Below are 6,000 nucleotides of genomic sequence, written 5' to 3' on the forward strand. Positions count from 1 at the left end.
TTAGCCTTTCTATTTAGCTTTAATACAGATGGAGAAAATAAATGGAAATTTGTCTAATTCTAGATTATTAGACAATGAATTTGTCTGTGATAAATGTACTTCTTTACTAGAGAAAATAAACATGCAGGGAATTATTATTCTATCAAAAGCATAATAACTAGCCATCTAAACAACATTTTAAAGCATCCATTTTATTTTATAAAATGATTTTTAATCTGAATAAGAATAGACTGCAAAATGACTATCATAAATTCAAAACTAATCAAAATAACAGTACTTGTGCCATCAAAAATACTCCAAGTTTATTAGATTTATAATGACATTAAAATAAATCACATTTTAACTTTTGGCAATGCCTATAAGTAAGTCCTATACAGTAAATGAATGTTCATTCTATGTCATATTGCCAATATTATTTTAAATGCTTTTTGTAAAAATCACTGCCTTTTAAATAGAACTTTTTTTTCTTCCATAAGTTGATTTTATAGCAATAATTTTTATACAATATACTATAGATATCATTTTGGAAATAATGTATATGTATATTTATATACTTAATAGCCAATAATTTTAATTCTATTTAATATTTATATATTTTCAAATTTATGTTTATCAATATGGCATCTCTAGAAATAGAGCACAGGATAATGTGACTTGCTTTATAAATGGAAGCAAATATTTTTAATCACAGAACCTCTAAGGTAGAAGGAGCCTCAAAGATTATCTGGTATAATATGTACATGAATAAGAATCCTCTCTATAATCCAGGCTGTACTTTAATCTCCCATGAGGGAACCTACTACTTCCCATTCTGCTTTGGCAGAGCTCTCATTGTTGGGAAGATTTTCCTTCCATTAAGCTGAAATTAACCTGGCTCTCTTCTAGTTCCACTCACCCCTGTTAGTTCTAGCTTTGGAGCCAAACAGAACAAGTTGACAAGGAGAGATACTGCCATCTCTGGTGCTGAGGTCCCAATGATGAGGTAGTCCAAAGGGAAGGTACAAGGCAAGAATGGAGGAAGGGAGGGAGGAAAGAAAAGGAGAAAGGGAGGGAAGGAGGGAAAAATGAAAAGAGAGTGAGAAAAGGAGGGAGGAAGAGTTAGTGAGTGAGGAAGGGGGGAAAAGGGAGGAAGGGGGAGAAGGAGGGAGAAAGAAAAGAAGGGGAGAGGAAGAAAAATAAGCATTTATTAAATATCTAATATGTGCCAGGCACTGTATTAAGTGCTAAGAAATATCAATGATCTCAATTAATAAATCAGTGGAAAAAACAGTTATACTTTGACAAGTCATAACCTCCTTGGACCAGTTACCTCACCTGGCATTGGACCACATAGCCTCTGAAGTCCCGTCCAGCACTAGAGCTGTGATGTTCTGATCTTAAAAATCTAATCCCTCTTCCATGTGATAGTTCTTCAAAAACCTCAAGACAGTTTATGTCCCATTCCCTCATCTGCGCTCAAGTCTTCTCTAGACATAGAGTATGACATAGAATTGAGTACAGGACTCAGTGGCATTTCCAAAAGTTAAAAATGGGATTATTTTCATATCATTACAAATCTAACACATTTGGCATATTTTTGATGGCAATATTATTGCTATTAATACTGATCTGCAACATCATTTTTCAGTTACTAATTTTATTCTAATTAAAAATAACTTTTTAAAACAACATGGATGACTTAAAATATCCAATCAATCGATAAACATTCATTGAGCACCCACTATGTGCCAGGCATTCATTAAGCACTGAGGATACAAAAAAGAGGCAAAAGAGAATCCCTGACCTGAAGGAACTCACAACCCTTTTAGATATACTTCCAGTTCATATACCACAGGTCCTTTCATCAATGTTACTTTGGTAACCTAGTTCTCCCCTACTGTTATGGTTGTTCAATTGTTTCGGTTGGGTCCAACTCTTCATGACTCTTTTGGAGGTTTTCTTGGCAAATACACTGGAGAGGTTTGTCATTTCCTTTTCCAGCTCATTTTACAGATGAGGAAACTGATGAGTAAGTGACTTGCCTAGGGACACACAGCAAGTAAATGTCTGAGATCAGGTCAGGTCCTCTATCCACTGCACCACCCAGCTGCCCGTGTATTTGTAAACTAAAAGGTTTGGGACTGTAGGATGTGCAGGGTATCTTCTAGTTCTAACAATCCATGACCCCTCCATAATTACATGATAAGGTCTTAGGCTTTCCTGTGGCATTTCTGCACACTTAGCTACCTACTGAAGATAATACCTAACCTGAATTTCATGACAGCAAAACTTTCCTCTTCTCAGGAAACTTAAATGACTTGTTCAAGGTCATATAGTTATTGTCCTTCGATTCCAGAACCAATGCTCCTCCCATTGTACCACACTGGCTCATCAGTGAAGCCTCACTGCCCATAAACATGCCCCCTTTCTTGTTCTGCTTGGCTCCAGAGGGTATGACCAGGAGCAGTGCATGAATCTTTCAGGCTTACAAGTATTGTGAGCTCCTTGAGGGCAGGGACTGTCTTTTGACTCTTTTTGTATCTCCAGCCCTTAGCACAGTGCCTAACACATAGTAGGTGCCTAATAAATGTTTATTGATTGATTTGAACTTAGGGCCTATGACTTTATTTTCAATGGTCTTTTTACTGTACCATACTGCCTCATCATTGAGATTTCAATGAGAGAGAAATTATTTCCCTTCCTGCAGCAAGATTCCTGGGTCTTGAAACTGTGCCTCTTTGTTAGAAATAACATGAGAAAGAGACATTCAAATGCATAACTATGATTTGACTAAGTTAATGTCTTTATTTTCCAAAACACCTAAATAATATCAAGCATAAGCAGTAAAAGAAATCAAAAAATGTCTGCCTCTGTTACTAGGGAAGATTTAGGGAGCTATTCATTCTTTCTTGTTCTCTTATGAATGTAGGAAGGAAAGAATGACTTGCCTGTCTTGAACAAAAGCTTTCATACAAGAAGAGGGTTACAGATGAAATCTGATCAACATAATGGTCAATCACAATCCTAGAGGACTTATGATGAATCATGTTGCCTACATCCTGCAACTGAGGTGATGAACTCAGGAATGAATTTTGACACTTTTTTTTGGACGTGACCAATGAGGAAATGTGTTTTTGCTTGATTATTCATCTTTGTATACACAAAAAAATGTTTATCTTTCTCATTGAAGGAGGGCAGGGTAGAGTGAGAAAAGGCAAACTCATCAATTGAAAAAAATTTCACTAAATAAAACTCTCATATAAGAAAGGAAATTAGGAAAAGAGTAGGCTGATTCAAATACTAAAATATTCCGAGGTATAGAGCCTACCTGTTCACAGGAAAACCTTTCTGGTATCTCAGCCAAGATCACTGAAGAAGCTAATTTGAATTTCAGTCTGCCCTGAGGATTATTTACTATGAAAGGAATTCTCTTTCAAACTGATAATTTTTTTATGATGAGGGAAATACCCATTAGCATTTCCATATACATATTATTAACAAAAAAAGCAGAAAAAGCAATAAAATATAATTTTGAATAACAAATTACAAATATCTAGGGATTAATCTTGTACCGAGAAAACATGGTATACGAATATAACTACCAAACCTTTTTTTTAAGCACTAAATAATTGGGAAAATATTCATTGTTCATGGTCAGGTCTTGATAATTTAAAAGAAAACAATACTACCCAAATTCATCTACAAATTTAATATTATCCCAATAAAATATCAATTGAGAGGGGCGGTTAGGTGGCACAGTGAATAGAGCACCAGCCCTGGAGTCAGGAGGACCTGAGTTCAAATCCGGCCTCAGACACAACACAAAAACTAGCTGTGTGACCTTAGGCAAGTCTCTTAACCCCAACTGCCCTCCAAAAAGAAAAAAATATATATCAATGAGATACTTTATACAACTAGACAAAGTGATGTATCTGTCATACCCATTATTCTGTTTATTGAGTTGTCCTGAAGATGAGTTCAGTGAACCTCCAGAAGATAAACTTATATCCCAGCACTTATTCAAGTACAAAACGCAATTATATTACCAACTTGAATAATAGTTCACCAAATATTAAAAATAAAAGAATGAGAAGTGATCAAAGGATACAAATATAACTCTGAAAAGAAAAATTGCAAACTGTTAGCAACCACAGGAAAGATGCTCCAAATCGCTAAAAATAAGAAAAACATAAATCAGTACAATTTTGATGTTTTACCTCACACTCAGCAAATTATCAAAGATAACAATTGATAAAAATAATTGGTATTGGAGGGACTATGGAGATACAAATACATTAATGCGCTTTTGATGGAGCTTGGTGCACTGGTACAGTCTAGTAAGCAATTTGGGAATATGCAAACAAAATTATCCATAACCATGACCTAGAGGTTCCACTGCTAGGAATATACCCTAAGGAAGTCAAGAACAAAAAGAAAGGTTCTCGATACACCAAAACATTTATAGCAACAAAGTAGATACCCAATATTTGGGAATGGATGAACAAATTTGGAATATTAATGAGATGAAATATTACTGTGTGATAAGAAATGACAAATACAATGAATACAGAAAAGCATGGGAAGATTCACATGAACTAAGGAAAAGTGAAATAAATACAGTCAGGAAAACAATATAAACAACTACAATAATACAAATGGAAAGAATAGTCACTACAATTAAACTGAATGCTGTGAAGTTACAATGAAAAGGTTTGGCCTCAAAGAAGAAATATGAAGATGCCTCCCCCTCTCCTTTCAGTCTGGGTTAGCCATCCAAAATAAATTTTTTCAGTATGTTGATAGGATGTACTGCAGAATTGTTGGGGGTGTTTTCTTTTCTTCCTCTAAAAAAAAAAATACTTTGTTAAATAAGGCATAATTCTTTAAGAAAAAAGCAGTGAATGATACTAAGGGAAACTAGACAATGTATAAACAAAATCTGGTAGCCAGTATTTACATAGAGTGTTAAGGTTTGCAAAGTGCTTTATACATGCTAACTCATATAATCCTCACCAAAAAACCCTGAGAGGTAGCTGCTATTTTTATCCCCAATTTACAAATTAGGAAACTGAGACTAACAAAGTTTAAGTGACTTATCCCATAGTCACAGAGCTACTCGGGATCTGAGGTGGAATTTGAAGCCCACCCTTTCTTGACTCCAACTCCAACATTGACTCCACTACACTACCTAGCTGGCTAGCAATAAAAACTTGTTTTTTAAAAAAAATACTAATAATGGAAGAACAAAAGCAGGATAAGAACTTCTTCCAGGACCATTGTTATTTGAATGTTATCAAATGTGGGCTTGAGAAGAATACGAATATTAACACACATTATCTCACCTGAACCTCAGGACTTCCCTATGAAGTAGGTACCATATCTATTATCATTTCCATTTTAGAGCTGATTAAACTAATCTTTGAAATGTTTTAAGTGACTTGCCCAGAGTCTGACAAGCCTCCAAGATAGAATTAGAAACTGCCTCACCTGATCACAGGTCTAGCATTCTTTACACAAAAATGCTGTCCCTCTGACATGCTGTGACATCTGGGATGTTCAAAAGAACTGTATTGGGGCAGCTAGGTGGTGCAGCGAATAGAGCACTAGCCCTGGAATCAGGAAGACCTGAGTTCAAATCCGGCCTCAGGCACTTAACACAAATACTAGCCGTGTGACCTTGGGCAAGTCACTTAACCCCAATTACCCTCCAAAAAGAAAAAGAACCATATGATATGATATGGTATAAAGAACACAGTTACATTTGGTATTGGAATATATTGCTTAAAACCCCAACACTACCACTTTTAAGGTTTCTGACATTGAGTCAATCACTTCATTTCTATGAGTTTCAGTTTGTGCTCTTGGAAAAGTAAACAATAATAATTTCACTATCTGCCTCAGTGTAGCTATGGGGACCATATGAAATTTTATATATACAACCCTGCTCAACAAATTCTAAAGCCCATTCTGTCAGTCTTCTTCTTCTTCTTCTTCTTCTTCTTCTTCTTCTTCTTCTTCTTC

At 35.4% G+C, this 6,000-nt stretch overlaps 1 long non-coding RNA gene across 1 annotated transcript in view; it reads right to left on the reverse strand.

Annotated features, from left to right (window-relative positions):
• Window positions 1–3,683: 3,683 nt before the first annotated feature.
• The window catches only part of LOC138150918 (uncharacterized), a 54,658-nt gene continuing 52,341 nt past the window's right edge, over window positions 3,684–6,000 (reverse strand). Inside the window, exon 4 of the long non-coding RNA XR_011165685.1 lies at window positions 3,684–4,823. This is a non-coding gene — a long non-coding RNA (uncharacterized lncRNA). The remainder of the gene's footprint in view (window positions 4,824–6,000) is intronic.

The sequence above is a fragment of the Petaurus breviceps genome, unplaced genomic scaffold (assembly GCF_028583685.1).
Source record: "Petaurus breviceps papuanus isolate PSGF00001 unplaced genomic scaffold, PetGlider_PUasm1.0 90895, whole genome shotgun sequence".
Classification (NCBI taxonomy): Eukaryota; Metazoa; Chordata; class Mammalia; order Diprotodontia; family Petauridae; genus Petaurus; species Petaurus breviceps.